The following is an 18,123-nucleotide window of genomic DNA, read 5'->3' on the forward strand; positions in this document are numbered from 1 at the left end:
TGACCAAAGCTGGAAACAGAAAGCTGGTCTAACAGCTTGCAGGTCCTTTGTTCCCTGAATGCTCCTGCACCTTTAAGAGCGTCACAGCACAGCTTTGGCATTGCCCTGTATTTGAAGAACCACATAGGATGGGAGAGTTTCAGTGCCCAACAGCTCTTAAAGATACAGGAGCCCTTGCTGAGAATTCTGCCCAAGGGTCCTGTAGTTGTGCACCCCCTGACAAAGGAGCTCTGAGGCTTTTCCCCCACCCCCGCCAGCCTGCAAATCTGCTCAGAGCTGTCCAATCTGCGAGAGGAGGGAAGGGAAGGCTTGGCTGTGCAGGACTCCTGCAGATCCTGCAAGGGGAAGGACACACAAGGAGGCAGCGCTCCGGCCTCACTGTTCAAAGCAAGCCAGGTGCCTACACCATTGCTCTTTGTCCCAGCAGGATGGGAGAATTTCAGTGCCCAACAGCTCTTAAAGATACAGGAAACCTTGCTGAGAATTCTTCTTCCTCGCCCCCCCTCCCCCCGCTGGAAGCAGCGATTGAGTGGCGGATGTTCCTCTGAAGACCCCCTCGCCCTCCTCCCTTTACTGTGGCTGCTGGGCGCAGCAGGCACTGCCAAGCAGGACTTCCAAAGAAAGTATTCGTTGTTGGCCCCCTCCTAGCCTGACATGGTGGTTCAGCCCTCTCAAGGCCCCACAGTGGAAGTGCCGCTGCGACAACGGAGGGGGTGCCAGCAGGGAGCACTTACTTCATGTTAGGTCTAGGCATGTCCCTGCCTCGCATGCACCCGTCCACTGTGGTGCTGCCTGTGGAAATGCTGTCTGGCCCCTGACGGTTGGCTTCAGAGCCGCCTAGTCAGACCCTAGGCAAAAGGCCCTCCTGGCAGTCAGAAGTAGACATGGGCACAAATAGGGGAAAAAACCCCAAACAAGCCGTTCTTTGTTTGTTCCCAACAACGAACACGAACAGACGAAAGGAACTGAACATGTCCCGTTAACAAACGTGTCCAGTGTCCGGTGTTCATCGGTGCCAGAGTGCTCCCCCCTAGCAGTTAGAGAGCTCATATTCAAAGGGACAGTGCTGCAGGCTCTTCTCCAGCCATCACCCGAGTTTGGTTAAGATTGCAATATGGATCTCAGAGTTATACATTCCCAAATTCTATGCCCCCAATAAACTCCCATTCAACACAAATGGAGCCTCCCTCCCCAGTACACTTTGGCCCCGTGTGGTGGTCCTGAAGGTGGGCCACCTCCCGTCTCAGGCACAGGGGTTCTGGCCGCTCACCGGTGGCACCCATGATGTGCCCGCCCGCCAGGCCTCCAGGTTGGAGGCGGAAAAGTATCTGCTTACGCAGCAAGGTGGTTGATGACTGCGGCCGCCGGGCCTGGCGGGCTCGGGGAGGTGGTGGTGGCCCACCCACCCTCTTGTGGGTGGGAGGTCTGGCTGCTCACTGGTGGCACCCCCCAATGTGCCCACCCACCAGGCCTCCGGGTTGGAGGCAGACAAAGTATCCACTTACGCAGCAAGGAGGTTGATGACTGCAGCCGCCGGGCCTGCCACGTTCAGGGAGGCAGTGGCAGGTCACCTCCCCTTTCAGGGGTGGGGGGTCTGGCTGCTCACCGGTGGCACCCCCCATGTGCCTGCCCGCCAGGCTTTCGGGTTGGAGGTGGACAAATTATCTGCTTTTGCAACAAGGTGGTTGACGACTGCAGCCACCAGGTGGTCAGCAAGAGGGGGAACAAGGCGTATGGCAACGAGCCATACCTGGAAGATCCTGTGAGAGGGACGGGAAGTTCAGTGGCTGCTGGCATCAACCACCTCCCTGCCGTCACGTAAAGGAGGGGAAGGGGTCATGCAAATGGTGGGGAAGGTTCGTGGCAGTACCTGAGAGGGAGAGAAGAGGGAAGATGAAGTGGTCATGGAGAGGGGGACCAAGGGGTCCTGGCTATGGCGATAAGCCGTACCTGGAAGTTCCTGCAAGAGGGACAGGAAGTTCAGGGGCTGCTGGCATCAACCACCTCCCTCCTGTCATGGAAAGGAGGGGATGGAGCGGTGCAAGTGGTGGGGAAGTGTCGTGGCAGTACTTGAGACTGCAACAAGGTGGTTGACGACTGCAGCCACCAGGTGGTCAGCGAAAGGGGGAACAAGGCGTATGGCAACGAGCCATACCTGGAAGATCCTGTGAGAGGGACGGGAAGTTCAGTGGCTGCTGGCATCAACCACCTCCCTGCCGTCACGTAAAGGAGGGGAAGGGGTCATGCAAATGGTGGGGAAGGTTCGTGGCAGTACCTGAGAGGGAGAGAAGAGGGAAGATGAAGTGGTCATGGAGAGGGGGACCAAGGGGTCCTGGCTATGGCGATAAGCTGTACTTGGAAGTTCCTGCAAGAGGGACAGGAAGTTCAGGGGCTGCTGGCATCAACCACCTCCCTCCTGTCATGGAAAGGAGGGGATGGAGCGGTGCAAGTGGTGGGGAAGGGTCGTGGCAGTACTTGAGATGGAGAGGAGGAAATAGGGAAGACGAAGTGGTCCAGGGGTCCAGTCAGTCCCATTGACAGGCAAGCCGGCATGCTGTGCAACCATGCTGTATCCCTATATTGTACAATCAGATGTGCAAATGCAGCCAAGCTGTCCCTCATGACCAAGGAGGCTGCAATAACATGATAGTCCCTCGTGACCCGCCATTCTGCCTTCACGGAAAGAAGTGGATGGGCAGGACAGGAGAGGTCGTTCGTGACAGTCGGAGTGGTTCCACAGACGGAGAGGTAGAAAGAGGGACCAGCAGCCCCTAGAAATTAGCGGGGCCAGAGCAGTTCCACACCACTCTGAGACACCTCACCTGAGCAGGCAGTATGGGCACTACTCATAACAGTTTGGGCGGCATGGCCAGACACCAGACACCTTCCTGCCTTCGCGGAAAGAATGGGATGGACTGGACAGCAGAGGTCTCCAAAGGGTTTGTAGGAGAAATGGGGACTGTGTGAGTGATGATGAAATGTGCAGACACAAACTACCTTCCTGCCTTCACAGAAAGAATGGGAGAGAAAGGACAGGAGATGTCACTAGGAAAGGTTAGAGTGAAAGCAGCCCCGAGAACTGAGGGTGGCTAGTGCGGTTACCCATCACTCAGACACCTAACCTGAGCAGGCACTACTCACTACTGAGAGCCTTCCTTGCTTTTGTGGAAAGGACAGTAGTCAAGGGACCCATTTCCCCCTGCTCAGAGGGCACAGCAGTTGCAATGGATTGGGGTACCGTGTAGGGTCTGAGCTGTTGCACAATTGGCCAAAGGAGGCTGCCGCCAGCATCACCCACTTTCCTGCCTTCGCAGAAAGGAGGTATCATGATGATCTGGCTGTGCCAGTAAGGCCTAGCAAGGCTTCAGAAGCCTGTTAGCAGTGGGAGTAGGCCTGCCTAAACCTGACACAAATGTGCCAGCCCTCATTCGAAATACCCGCTGGACTCGACGGGCAAGGGTGCGCGGTGACAGCGTGGAGAATCAAGGGGCAAGATGTTTTAGTAGCCTGCGGAAGCCCACACACTCCACGATGGATAGAGGCAAGCCATGTAGGGCAATCGTCTCTGCCAAGACGCAAAGGCCCGCCTCCTGATTCCTCAACCTCGCCATTCTAAGCTGAGCTGTCCCAGACCCCGAGGGAACAACCTCCGTGAGCGAGGCCTGCCTGAGCGCTTTGCTCCCACCAGCGTCACCCTCAGAGCAAGGAATCTTGCTTGGGGTGGATTCCAGTGACCCTCCCACTGATCCCTGCTCAGAAGAGCTGGTTGCCCCCTTTCTCCCCCCAATGGATGTTTTGCTGGGCAAGGACGGAGACCACAGGCTTGGGTGGTACGTCTTCAGGTGCCTAGTCAGGGTCATTGATGACAGGTGTTTTGGGTTTTTGCCCCAGCGCACCAGGACATCACAGGCATGGCACCGCACCACACAGGGGTCATTAGGAAGGGCCTGAAAGTGCCTCCATATGGAGGCGTTGTAACATGTAACTGTGCTAGGGGAAGGAGGACGAACAGTTACAGGCTGTACTGCGGAGCTGGCCACAGACAATGGAGTGAAGGGTGGACTGCAGGCAGGGACACCACCTAGAGTTTGGGATGGGGACAGGAGGGATGTTTCATAAAACACAAACCATTCCTCCAGGGATCCGTTACCTCTTTGGCCTCCTCCACAGCCCCCACAGGTGAATCTGGGGGAGCTGGAGTACTCGCTGCTGCCCCCAAGCCACACCCAGTACTGCTTTCCATAAGTAAACCAGGATGACTGCCTTTGCACTTCACCCCGCGATCACCCGTGGTGGCCACCACAACATGAAGACTCATTGTGCCACCAAACTAGAATTAAGGAGGACAGAAAAGGAGAGGACACTGTGAGCTCTCAGCCAAGGTGCCCACAGAGCTTGGCCCCAGAGACTGAAAATAGAAGAGGAAAAAATCCACAGGGAATACAATACTAATTTACAAAATTACAAAACTGTATTCAGAGAGCAAAAGCTACAAAATTTCATCATTGTATTCAAATAAGTAGATGACAATCTCTTGATGCAATTTTCAGGCACACACATCAACAATACAATAATCTTTTACATAATCATACAGGGCAAGTTGCAGTAGACACACACAATTCCCAACAGTCTTCTTGCAATAGTTATAACAATTCTTTCCAGGGCTCCCCTCAGCAAGTGAACGGTGAAGCCCAGCCGCGAAGCAAAGCTCCAACCCACGCTCAATCTGGGGCCGGCTATCTGTGGCAGATATCAGAATCCTTCATCAGGAGCGTGTAGAACGCTACAATAATTTTTTTATTATTATTTAGCCTCTTTGGTCTTCATAGAAATATTTCATGACCCAAACCACAAACACATAGCTTTACAGCAGAAAAGGAAATTTCCAATGTGTTTAAGTCTTACATGCCTTGAAAATCTCTTATGCGTGTGTGGCTGAGGGAACCAAAAACACCTATATCAGCAATCTCAGACTAATCATTAACAGGTGTCTTAAAGGGAACACGCATATATACACATTTATCCCATTAAATACAAATAGAGATCGTTTACTACAAAAAACAGTTGAGAGAAATAATAGTCCATGTGAGCCCTCAGCCGAGGTGCCCACAGAGCTTGGCACAAGAGCCTGGCAATAACTCCGGAACCAGAGGCTGGGGCAAGAGCCCTAGCCCAGCACACCCAGAAGCCTGACGAGATCAGGCACTGATACTAAAAATAGTAAAAGTCAGGGTGAGCCCTTAGCCAAAGTGCCCACTTGGTGTCAGGTCTGACATATGTTCCTTGTGTATTCTAACCAGAGAGACTCCATTTTAATGCTGTCAGTATTTTAAGCTCTTCTTTTGCCGGTGCCAAGCAGTCCAGCAACACTTATCTCAACAAAGAGCACTGTTTTGACTACAGCCTTTCCAGCCTTGGGAAAGTTTCATTCTCTCAGCTTCAAGCCGCATGTTTTGAGAACTGTGGGGGGAGGATGGGATTTGCTGGGCTATGCTATTCTGTATCTTAACCCTTACCTTCATTCATAACAATATACGTGTTCCAGCCAGGATATTGAATCTTGGCCAGTGGACTATAATGGTTGTTTATATTCAGTAAAATCTTTTGGAACCAATGGACTCATGTCTAATTGCAAGAGATAGTCTGGATTGCAACTTTTAATAAGCCACAGTCTGACACTTGGTGCCCACCCTAAAGCCCTAGACCAGCACTCCCAGATACCTGACAAGATCAAGCACTAATAATAATGTGAGCCCTCAGCCGAGGTGCCCACTGAGCTTGGCCCCAGGGCCTGGCAGCAGCCCTGGAACTGGAGGATGAGGCTTGAGCCCTAGCCAGCACACCCAGAAGCCTGACCAGATCAGGCACTGATACTAATAATAGTAATAGTCAGGGTGAGCCCTCAGCCAAGGTGCCCACTGAGCTTGGCCCCAGGGCCTGGCAGCAGCCCTGGAACCAGAGGGAGGGGCTGGAGCCCTAGCCGAACACTCCCAGATACCTGACAAGATCAGGCATTAATAATAATATGAGCCCTCAGCCGAGGTGCCCATTGAGCTTGGCCCCAGGGCCTGGCAGCAGCTTTGGAACTGGAGGCTGAGGCTAGAGCCCTAGCCCAGCACACCCAGAAGTCTGACCACCAGATCAGGCGCTGATACTAATAATAGTCAGGGTGAGCCCTCAGCCGAGGTGCCCACTGAGCTTGGCCCCAGGGCCTGGCAGCAGCCCGGGAACCAGAGGGGATAGCTCCCTATCCCACCCACCACTCACAGAAAAAAGCCCAGCTCCAATGCACTCCCCACCTCTCTCTCCCAAAAGGCTATTAACAGCTCTGTCCCTCTCCATTGCTTGCTGAAAGTGAAAGCCAGAACTGGGAGAGCTGTGTCTTTTATAAGCAGAGGTCTCATGGAGAAATGCAGGAGGTCTGTGCTTGGCAGTCAGAACTGCCTAACAGGGTTTCCAGGGATGAGATTGGAGTTCCCACGGCCACAGAACACTCCCCTTCTCCCCCCCACCCCGGTGTCTGCTTCCACGTTACCAATTGTAAACAATTTGCAGCTCAACGCTTGGAAGGAAGACCTGCCCATCATGCTAAGTTGGGCTTTGATTGGGGTGTCCAGGGCGACAGAGGGAGTACAGACAGAGTTCAGGCAGTCCCTCCCTCTGTTGCTGAGGCAATTGATTGAAGGTGCCTGAGTGCCTAGCTTCCCGAACGGCAGCAGAGTGCAATGAACAAGGCTTGCAACGACCACCTGTTCGGCTGGAGTGGTGCCGCACAAACGGCCCGTTCGCGAGCAGCCGAGTGGCCTGTTTTTTCCGTTCGTAATGCAGTTCGTGCCCATGTGTAGTCAGAAGGCTTCACACTCTTTAAGGTCTCAGAATTGAGGTTTACCGTACTGGGGACTCTTCCCCTCTTTCAGCCATGCTACCCCTGAGGAGGCTGCCATTCACTTCAGGAAAAGATCTCCTCCCTGTCCCAGGAAAAGGAGCCTTCTTTATACCCTCCTCCTTCCTACCAGCACTGCCCTGGTGCCCAACACCTTGGCCAATGTTGGCTACAACTCTATGATTATGCCCTCCCTCTGACCTTCCAGGGGCAGATTGGCCGTTCCTTCCCCCAACCCTGCCCCTTTCTGTGGGCTGTGCCTTGTGGCCTGGTTGTTGGTTGGCCACGGCCTCCGAGGTTGGCCATCGCTTTGGGTCATTCCAGGTGGCGGGGCGGTGCCAGCCCACAGCTCCAACTGGGCTGCATGTCTTCGGGCAGCTGGCCTGCTCTTGCTGCAGCTCATTTCCACTTCCTGCGGCCTTGTAGCAGCTGTCAGGTGTCTAAGGGAGCCACGGAGTAGCCTGGTTTGCTGGTGGGGTTCCCATACGCACACCTCTCCATCCTGCCAATGGGGCTTTTGCTGCTCATGCTGCTTCTCCTCACCTTTGCCAGTTTGGCATAGTGGTTAAGAGCACAGGACTCTAATCTGGAGAATTGGGTTGGATTCCCCACTCCTCCACTTGAAGCTAGCTGGGTGACCTGGGGTCATTCACAGCTTCGAGGAGATCTCTCAGCCCCACCCACCTCACAGGGTGTTGTTTGTTGTGGGGATTATAAGATCATAGTTTGTCAAGCGCTCTGAGTGGGCGTTAAGTCATCCTGAAGGGCGGTGTATAAAAAGAATGTTGTTGTTGTTGCTATCTTTATTTGAATTATCTGAAACAAAATAAAAATAAGTAGGACACATGTTATTGATTATTATTGATTATTCATATTGTTATTATTATTATTATTACTACTACTACTACTACTACTACTACTATTATTGCCACTGGTGCCTCCAGGTGTGTTCCATTGGGGTAGGGACGTGGCAGTTGATCCAGGGAGCTTCCTGCAGAGCCTGAAACCAGACAACTAGCAGCAGCAACGGAAGGAGGGCGAGGGGTCTTCAAAGGAATGTTGACCGCTCCATCGCTGCTTCCATGTGAGGAGGGCCTGAGAAGGGGCCTGGAATATGGGCTGCGCTGCAAGAACAAAGGGCCTTCTTCCCGCCGCCACCGCCACTGCCACCTCTTGGCCTCCGAGGCGAAGCCCTGTCGCTAACGACTCCCTTTTAATCACTGCGGAGTGGCCAGCAAGTGCTCCTGTGCAGGTATAAAAAGTGAGTTGTCTCTAATACAGCTTGGCTTTTTTAAAGTAGAATGAACAAACTTGGATTCTGCATTGGAATGCATTGTGTACTGGCAATCACTGCCCATACGTACCACTCTGGTGTTGCTTATTCCCTATGGACACACAGGGTCTCCATTATTCTCAATGGGCAAGTATTTCCACTGGGCAAGTGTGTTTTCCATTATTCCCTATGGAAAATCTATGTTTCCATTATTCCCTAAGGGCAATGCAGTTCCCCATTATTCCCTATGGGGAAGCATGATTTCCATTATTCGCTATAATCAATTGCTGTGCCCATTATTTGCTATGGGCAAGCGTGTTTTTCAGTATTCCCTGTGGGCAATCACTGTCCCCATTATTCCTTACGGGCAATCGCTGTTCCCATTATTCCCCATGGGAAATCTTTGTCTCTATTATTCCATATGGGCAATCGCTTACCCCATTATTCGCTATGGGCAATCACTGTTTTTATTATTCCCTATGGGCAGGCTTGCTTTCTATTATTCCCTATGGGCAATCGCTGTTGCCACTGTTCCAGAAGGGTAAGCATCCTTTCCTTTCATTCCTATGTGCAACTGCTGTTCCCATTATTTCCTATGGGCAAGCATGCTTCCCGTTATTCCCAATGGTCTATCGCTGTCTCCAGTATTCCCTATGGGCAATTGCTGTTTCCATTATTCTCTATGGGCAATCACTGTAGCCATTATTCCCTATGGTCAAGCATGGTTTCCAATTTTCCCTATGGGTAATCACTATCTCCATTAATCCCTATGTGTAAGCATGTTTTCCATTATTTCCTAAGGGCAATCGTTTTTTTTTTTTTAATTTTTATTGGAATTAGAAATATTTGGTCATTTATAACAATCAAAATACTCTAATATTCCAGTTCTAACCCCCTCCCTCCCCCCCCCGTTTGTTGACTTCCAACAGTTTTCCAACCCTTTGTCTATTCTTCCCCTACTCATTTTAACTTATTTTGTCAATTAAACATATACTTTCACACTCTTCTAAGCTAATCTATTGTAACACAGTGCTAAGTCAGTTTCCCTTCACTTATCAACTAACTAATATATTCCTGGCATATTATTCAATAGTAATAATACTGGTAATATTCTCAATATCCTGTACTCTAACTTATTCATTCTAATGTCATCAATATGGGACAAACAATTTATCCCTCTCTATACATAACTTGAGTACTCATAAGTGATGAATACATTTATAAGTCAACCAATTTAACTTATACTCTATATGTTACTCTTTACTTCCTCTTATATCTCTTATCTTTATAACATAAAGTCAATCAATTTGACTCGTATTCTACACATTTCTAAATATAACTATAAACACAATATACATTCAACATAAGTCAATCAATTTGACCCATGTTCTGCACATTTCTAAATATCGCTATAACCAAAAATACCTTCAGCATAAGTCAATCAATTTAACCTATATTCTATATGCTACTTCTCATTCCCTCCCTTCTTGTATTCATGAATTTTAATTCTGTTAATTCTCAATTACACCCCTATCTGCCAGCAACATAATTAATTAATTAATTTCTATTCTTATATATCACATAATAACTATTACTCAATACTGTATAGAATAATCAAATAGAATAATTGCTTAGTAATTCTTCTTTAACTCTCCTCCCCCCGGTATAGTCACTTCTCTCTTCTTTTGTTTTTCTTCAATAATTTTCAAACTGCCACAGTTCTCCTCCCACCTCCCATTTTTTCACCAAATATTATTTCAGCTTCTCCCAATCTGTGTTAAACTGTCCTGGATCAAGGTCTCTTAGTTTTCTTGTCAGTTTATCCATCTCCGCCATGTACAGCAATTTGTAAATCCAGTCCTCAATAGTTGGCGCTTCTTGTACTTTCCACTTTTGCGCATACAAAAGTCTAGCCGCTGCTGTCATGTAAAAAAGCAATGTCCTATGTTGTGCTGGAATATCTTCCATTCCCAAGTTCAGTAGCAGGAGTTCTGGGTTCTTATTAACTTGAAACTGTAAAATCTCACTTATTACTCTTATTATTTCCCCCCAGTACTGCCTGACTACCTCACAAGTCCACCACATATGATACAAAGATCCTTCATGCTTTTTACATTTCCAGCATTTATTAGACGTGTTCACATTCCCTAGCGCAATTTTCTTTGGTGTCAGGTACCAACGATAGATCATTTTATAGACATTCTCTTTAATGTTAGTGCATGTCGTAATCTTCAACGTATTTTTCCACAACTATTCCCACGCCTCCATTGTTATTTCTTTATTAAAATTTATAGCCCACTTCACCATTTGCACCTTAACTACCTCTTCTTCAGTATACCATTTTAACAACACTTTATAGACCTTTGAAATTTCCTTTTTGTCTTCTTGTAAAATTACTTCCTCCAAGTCCAAGTTCTCCATTCTTATCCCTCCCTTGGCACAATCCGATTTATAAAGGTCTCTGAGCTGTCTATATTGAAACCAGTCATAGTTTGGAGACAACTCTTCTTGCGTCTTTATTCTTAATTTAGAAAATTCTATTTGTGTTATCTCCTTATACGTTAAACACTGTTGTTCATTATCAACAGTTCTCGGATCTATCACTTCATAAGGAACCACCCAGGAGGGAATTCCTTCTTGTAGGTAATCTCTGTACTTTTTCCATATTGTGAAGAGGCTTCTCCGAATGTAATCGTGTAAAAACATAGAGTCCGCTTTTACTTTATCATACCATAAATATGCATGCCATCCAAATATTTTTTTATATCCCTCTAAGGCCAGCAATTTGCGATTTTTAAGCATCATCCAGTCCTTCAGCCAAACCAAGCAGATTGCCTCATAGTAAAGTCTTAGGTTGGGCAGTTGCATTCCGCCTCTCTCTTTCGCATCCTGTAACACTTTCATTTTCACTCGAGGCTTTTTGCCTGCCCAAACAAAGTCCGATATCTTTCTCTGCCATTTCTCAAACTGCTTGGAGTCCCGAATAACTGGTATTGTCTGTAACAAAAACATCACTCTTGGCAGCACATTCATCTTGACTGCTGCAATTCTTCCCAACCATGACAAATTCAATCTATTCCATTTAATCAAGTCTCGCTCTATTTGAGTCCACAATTTCTCATAGTTATTCTTGAATAGATCTATATTCTTTGCAGTCAGTTCAATTCCCAAGTATTTCACCTTATTTGTTACTTCACAGTCTGTTATTTCCATAAGTTGTTGTTGTTTTTGTTTAATCATATTTTTACACAGTATCTTTGACTTCTTTTTGTTTACAAAAAAACCTGCCAAATCTCCAAATTCTGTGATTTTTTCTATTACCCTTGGCATGTTTTCAATTGGATCTTCCACAATTAACATTATATCGTCTGCAAATGCTCTGACCTTATAGGAAAAGTCTTTTATCTTTATTCCACGGATTGCATTATCTTCTCGGATCTGTATCATCAAAATTTCCAAAACCATTATAAACAACAGTGGAGACAACGGGCAACCTTGTCTTGTACCTTTGCCTATAGTCAATTTCTTAGTCACCTCGTCATTCACCACAATTGCTGCACTCTGGTCTCTGTAGATTTCTTTTACTGCTCTGATAAATCTTTCTCCCAACTGTAGCTGTTCCATAGTGGCGAACATAAAATCCCAGTTCAAATTGTCAAAAGCTTTTTCAGCGTCCACAAAGAAGAACCCAACCTCCTTATCACAACGCCTATCATAATATTCAATAGCATTTATAACTGTCCTTAAATTGTCTCTAATTTGTCTATTTGGTAAAAAACCAGCTTGTTCTTCCCCAATAACTTCGGATAGCCATCCCTTTACTCTTTCCGCTAAGATCTTCGCAAAGATCTTATAGTCATTGTTAAGTAAGGAAATAGGTCTGTAATTTTTGACGTTAGTCAAGTCCTGTCCTTCTTTAGGGATCAATGATATGTTAGCTTCACTCCAAGTATCTGGAATTCTTTGGTCTCTCATAACACCATTGATCACTTCTTTTAGGAATGACACTAGTTCATTAACCATTACCTTGTAAAATTTAGCTGTGAGTCCATCAGGCCCTGGCGCCTTACCCAGATTTGTTGACTGTATTGCCTTCCTTATCTCTTCCTCTGTCACTTCACTATTCAATTTATTTCTCCAATCTTCCGAGATCACTGGGAGCCTCATTTTCCCCAGATATGTCACTATTGAATCTTTATTCACCTCTTTTTTATTATACAATTTAGCGTAAAATTTGTAAAAGGCTCTACTAATAGCAGTCTGTTCCAGATATACTTTATTATCCTCACATATTTTATTTATTGTCTTCTTCTCCTTTCTCTTCTTCAATTGCCATGCCAAATATTTCCCAGGTTTATTTGCTCCTTCAAACGACTTTTGATTCATTCTCTTCAGATTCCATTCCAGTTCTTTATTATTCATTGCTGTCAACTGTTCTTGTAAAATTTTAATGTCTTGGTAAATTTTCTTCTTCCCTGGTCTTTTCTTTAATAGTATTTCTTTGGCTTTTATTTTCTCTGTAATCTCCTGTCTCTTCTCCTCTTGTTTTTTCCTGGCTCTTCCGTTTAAGTCCATTAGTATGCCTCTAATTACTGCCTTATAGGTATCCCATACCTTGTTGGTTGGTACTTCTCGATTCATGTTGTATTGTATGAAGAACTTAGTTTCCCTTCTCAACGTCTCCAAGTTTTCTCCCTCTTGCAACAAGTCCTCATTTATTCTCCATCCTTTCCTCTTAGTTCTTTTCCCAAACTTCCACATAATTGGATTGTGATCTGAGCCTACCATAGGCATTATTTCCACCTCTTTAGTCCATAACACTAAGTCCTTTGAGGCCCAGATCATGTCAATTCGTGATAAAGTAGAGTGTCTTGCGGAGAAAAATGTGAATTGTCTGCTCTTGGGATTCTGTATTCTCCATACATCTTCCAAAGTTTCCTGCTGCATTAATGCAAAAAAAGTTTTTGGTAGTAGTCCTCTTTTCTTTTGTGCAGTTGCTGATTTCTTATCCTGCTCCAAATTTGTAACTCCATTGAAGTCTCCTGCAAGAATTATCTGGTCGTAAGAAAGTTCATCTAATTGCTTCCTCAAATCCTCAAAGAAGCTTTCTTTTGCTCCATTAGGTGCATAGATTCCAATCACCAGCACTTTCTTTGAATTCCATGTACATTCCACCGCTAAAAATCTGGTTTCTGGGTCCTTAAACACTAACTTTGGCTGCAGCTCCTCTCTAATATACAGGACCACTCCCCTTTTTTTCTTTTTTGTGGCCGCTGCAAAATGAGTGCCCAATTTGCTCAGTTTTAGATATTTTACATCCTGTTTTCTAATATGAGTCTCTTGTAAACAAACAATATCACATTTCTGTTTTAATAGCCAGTGCAAAGTACTTTTTCTCTTATTGGGTGAATTAAGTCCATTTACATTCCAAGATATAACCTTACATTCCATATTCATAGCCTCGTTGCTGGTAAGTCCTTTTCATTGTCCCTCATAAACTTTTCCATTTCAAATTCAGATCTGATGCGCTTTTTCACTCCTCCAAACTCAAAGGAAATTCCTTCCAGTAATTCCCATCTATACCTTATTTTCATGTCCTTCAAAATTTGGACTAAGGCTTTATATTTTTTCCGATCAAGCAACACCGATCTGGGTAACTCCTTCATAATAATCACCGTCTTGCCATCAACCTCCAATGGGTCTTGGAATTGCTTGCTCACAATAATTTCTTTCATATTTCTGGTTGTAAATTGCACAATCACGTCTCTTGGTAACTTCCTCTGGGTCGCAAATCTTGAGTTTATACGATACACCACATCTAGGATAGCCACGATTTCTTCTTCTTCCTTCCCCAGGTATCCAGCTAACACTTCAGCAACTTGCTCTTGAGCTGTCTTTCCCTCCATCTCCGGCAAACCGCGAAACCTTAGCTGCTTTTCCATATACTTGCTCTCCGCAATAGCCATTCTGCCCCTCATCGTCTTCATATCTGTCCGTTGCGTGTCTGAGAGATTCTCCATCGCCTTCTCCACCACGTTAACTTTTTGCTGTGTTACTTCCATTCCCTTTTTCATTTCTGCCAATTCACTTTTAACTGTCTCTTTAACTTCTTTGATCTCTTTCACCAGCTCCTGCTGGACCTTTAACATTTCCGAAAATTTTTTGTCTAAATTTTCCATAGCCGTCTGCCACTCTTTTTTCGACATCGTGGGGCTTGACTTGCCTCGCTCCCACGAATCTGCTCGTTTCCTTAACTCTGTGGTGCTTGGCTAAGTGTCCCTTTAATTTAATTTAATTCAAATGTCCCGGTTTCAAAAGGGAAAAAAAGAAGCACTTACAAGATCCAAAATGCCGGGCGTCTTTTCTCTATGGTTTTTCTATATTTTTGTAATCCAATATGGCATACTTCCTCTTCTGCTGAAGCCCGTGCCCTTCCTTCTTCAAAGATGGCGATTGCCCTCTTCCTGTCTGCCTTAGGGCCGTCTCTCTCCAGCAGCTCTATCACAATTACGTACTTCCTGTTTCCCGTCTCCTCACAGCAGCTCTCGCGATGGTAGAAGCTTTCTCCCAGTCTGTTATCTCCTCACAACCACAGGTATGAACAACAATCCTCCGATTTCTCTAATTACTTCTTTTAGCTTAGTCCTTTTACTAATCTGTTTCTTGCCGAGTCTTCCTCTACTTTTAATCAAACTGTTGCAGTTTAAAAGTCCCCTTTAATGCTTCTTTGCTTTAAGTAATTCGTCCTGTTTCAAGAGATAGTGATCTTTACCTTTTCAAACATCTTTCTGGGTTGTAATCACTGCTTCAAACTCAGGTTTCTCTTTCACCTTCTTTCCTCCTGTTGATGCTTGGGCATGTAGATCTTATGCCAGCCGTCACTGGCCCCAGAACTGCCGCAGAGATATAAGCCGACCTGTCTTAGGGTGGGACCTCAAGGGACGGGGGAGAGTCCGTTGCGCAGAACCCCCCCTCGCCCGAGATCGACGCGCCCTGAGGTACTTGAGCGTTCAAAGCCTGTTCTCCGCCTGAGAACAGGGGACCGCGGGCTTGTTTACCCCCGCCAGTCACTGAAAACGGCAGCCCGGTCAGCTCTGCTCCCAGAGCTGTGTTAGACCTCCATGGATCCCAAACAGGAAGTCCCCTAAGAGCAATCGTGATTGCTCTCATGGCCTCACGTGCCAAGAAATAAAGTGATTTGGAAAAAAACGATGTGTGTGTGTGTGTGGTTTTTGTTATTCTATCCTTGGTTTCTGGAATGGAGGGTGTGTTATCTAAAGTGTTTAAGGAGACAGAAATTGTTTTTGACAGGAATTGTGTTTTTGTGCTTCTCTGATGTGAAGTGAGTTGTGTTATTTTTGTGTAGTAGACTGCTTTCATGCCCTTTGGTGTGCCCCCCTGCTGTGTAACCTAAAGCTTTTCAAGAAATAAAGTGTTTTTTAAAAGGAATTGTGTTTTTGGTGATTCTCTAATGTGAAGTTAGTTATGTTATTTTTGTGTAGTAGACTGCTTTCATGCCTTGTTGTGCCCTCCTACATTGTAACCTAAAGCTGTTCAAGAAATAAAGTATTTTTTAAAAAGAACTGTGCCTTTGGTGGTTCTCTGATGTGAAGTGAATCGTGTTATTTTTCAGTGTGGGAGACTGCTGGTGTAATGTGTCATAATACTTTGCCTACTTGTACTTTGAAAGTGAGAAAATAAATTTTTACAAACTTTAATCAGTTTGTGTTTTATTCTTTGTTGTGCAGTTGGTTCCCATCACAGGGAACAATGGGGCTGGCTGGCCAGCCATCTCTGTAGGTGGTGGGGGAATTTGGGGGAGGGTGTCTGTGGATCAGGTGTTCTTTCCCAGGGACAAGCTAGCACTCGGGAGTGTGCCCACCATTGTGGAAACCCAGGGCTGTGCATAATTGACCTGGGAAAGAGAGTTTAAAAGTTCCCATCATAGGGAACAATGGGGGATGGCTGGCCAGCCTGCTCCTGGGGTACTGGCAGGTGTGGGGCAGTTGGGGGGGTGGATTTGGGTCTGTGTGGGGCTGTTGGGGGTGGATTTGAGTCTGTGTGGGGCTGTTGGGGGTGGGTTTGGGGGGCTGAGAGCACCTTCTTTGGGAGGCCATAAAATGCCCCCCCAAAGTGGGATCAGCTTGAGCCTTTGTGGAGGGTGGGAGGACAGGTGGGAGATGGGCCCCTGAAGGTTGGGGGAATTTTGCTTGCTTTTGGCTGTTTGAGGTCCTGCAGTGCTGGAACCCCCTCCAGGGGTTCGGGCCTGGTGGCATCTTGGTAGTCACTCGAACCAGAGGCCAGGGATGCCTCGCTCACATAATCCACAAGTCCTTGTATTTGTATGTCCTGCAACACCGGCTGTGTTGCATCAAGGGCGGTGTGCAAGAGCTGAACTGATCCCTGCTCTACTCCACCACCCCCTCAACGAGGCCCAGTGTGGCGGGGCCCTGATCCACCAGGTCCCGACCTGTGGGGTGGCTAGAGTACGTTGGACGCCAAGTGCACCATCCACCCAGCCCTGCGTAAGTCCCATTTACGCTAGTAGATCACAGTGCATGACTTGGACTTGATCCATGAGGTCATCCAAATGGTCCCCATTCTGGGATTCTTCCCCCTCCGTTGTCTCCAAAGGGCCCAGCTCTGGGTGAATGCATTCCCACTGTTGAACTTCTTGATGGGACACAGGGTCCGCTCCTGGCGGGGAGGTCATTAGGGACTCCAAGCCTCCTGGTGCGAGTCTCTCCTGCATGACAGGTAACTCTGCATAATGCCCGGCGGCCTCATCCCACCATAGATCCGGTCCCTCGGACCAGCGGGCATGCCGTCCCAGGAAGATTGCCACGGTTCCCATCTATAGTCCCCCAGGGCCTCATACTCTGGCTTCGTCTCTGGGATAGATGCCAAGGGTTTCTCTAAAATGCTGCTTTGTCCCGTCCCCGCAGAATAGCGCGTGAAGAGTGTTCCCCTCCTCCTCTCCATCTCTTCCCGGTGCTGGGTTGCCCACTGCCTCCGGGTAGGTAACTGTGTCCATTTTAGACGGGAGGCCCTGCTCCGTGGGATCACCCCAAGCTTCATGGAAGTTCTTCCAGGTACTGCAGTTACTCCCAGCAGCAGGGCAGGTTGGGTTGTAGAGTCCTCTGGCTCCATCAGTCCCAGACTGGGCGGCTCTGTCAACGAAGGGCCGCTCGTATGGGTTCAGAGGTAGAGAGGATTCCTAACAATATGTCAGGCTATGGAAGGCAGGATATAGTGGCCCAGACTCTAGACCCCTTCAGCAAGAAATCCAAGCTCTTGAGTAAATGGGTTTTATTAGATACCTTGGCGTTGCTATATATATGTCCATAGAATAGTCAGAAGCAATACAAAAGCATCTCCTGTACACAGGTTCCTTGTTAGGAATGACGAACTGAACACATCACCCCCACCAACTGCCCGTTCCCCGCTCCCCCTCCCTTCCAGACCACAAAGCATAGAAGCAGGAACAAGACGAAGGGAGTAACTTCAGTAGAGCTGTCTCAAGGCTGCTGCGGCCAGCCGGCCGCGGAGATCACCGTTCTCTGGTCCTGGGAGCCTAGGAAGCTGGAATGCAAAAGTTAGGCAGGTGCAAAAGAATGACTGGAAGGCCTGTGGGACAGTCCTGACACCCCTGTTATTTGTAAATCCAACGGGACTTGGGTACGGTGAGTATCCGCTGCGCTTCTCATCCAACCCCGGGTAAGACCTGTTAACACCAACAGGTCGTATCTCATCACTGGGAGCTGTTCACTGAGGTAATCCAAACGATCCTCTCCTGTTAGCTCCGTCCCTTCTGTCGGCTCGGGGGGGGGGTCCTGGGCGAGGAACAAGCTCCCTTGGCAAATGTTCTTCCATCGCTGGTAATCCCGTCCCGAGGGGGTTCCAACCCCCACGGAAAACAACTCTCCTGTTGCACGGGGAGAGTTACACAATGTTCCAGTTCATCCTC

Source organism: Eublepharis macularius, chromosome 10 (genome assembly GCF_028583425.1).
Source record: "Eublepharis macularius isolate TG4126 chromosome 10, MPM_Emac_v1.0, whole genome shotgun sequence".
NCBI classification, from domain to species: Eukaryota; Metazoa; Chordata; class Lepidosauria; order Squamata; family Eublepharidae; genus Eublepharis; species Eublepharis macularius.